The following is a 353-nucleotide window of genomic DNA, read 5'->3' as shown; positions in this document are numbered from 1 at the left end:
AAAAAGAAGCGGGGGCGGAGGGGGCGAGCCACAGGCAGGCGGAATCTGAAACGGTGCTATTTATAGCCGTGCCGGCTCAGCCGGCCTGAATTCCACGCAGGTCCCGAAGCCCAGCTGGCTGGGGGGGAGCAGTGGGGTGGGTGAAGCAGCTGGGTCCTGCTGGGCTGTCGCACTTTGATGGGACGAGCTATGAGGCCAGGCTCTGCCTGACCTGAGTCAGAGTGGAGGATGCTTCTTCCTGACCGCCAGCTCCTCATTAACTCGCTGCCCCAGGGCTTTCCCACGAGCATCACCCAGCCTGGCCAGGTGAGATGCCAAGGACCTGGAATGGGTGTTTATTTTTTGCTGTCACC

This window comes from Buceros rhinoceros, unplaced genomic scaffold, assembly GCF_000710305.1.
Source record: "Buceros rhinoceros silvestris isolate BGI_N320 unplaced genomic scaffold, ASM71030v1 scaffold36396, whole genome shotgun sequence".
NCBI lineage: Eukaryota > Metazoa > Chordata > Aves > Bucerotiformes > Bucerotidae > Buceros > Buceros rhinoceros.
Note: the sequence above shows the minus strand (reverse complement) of the source record.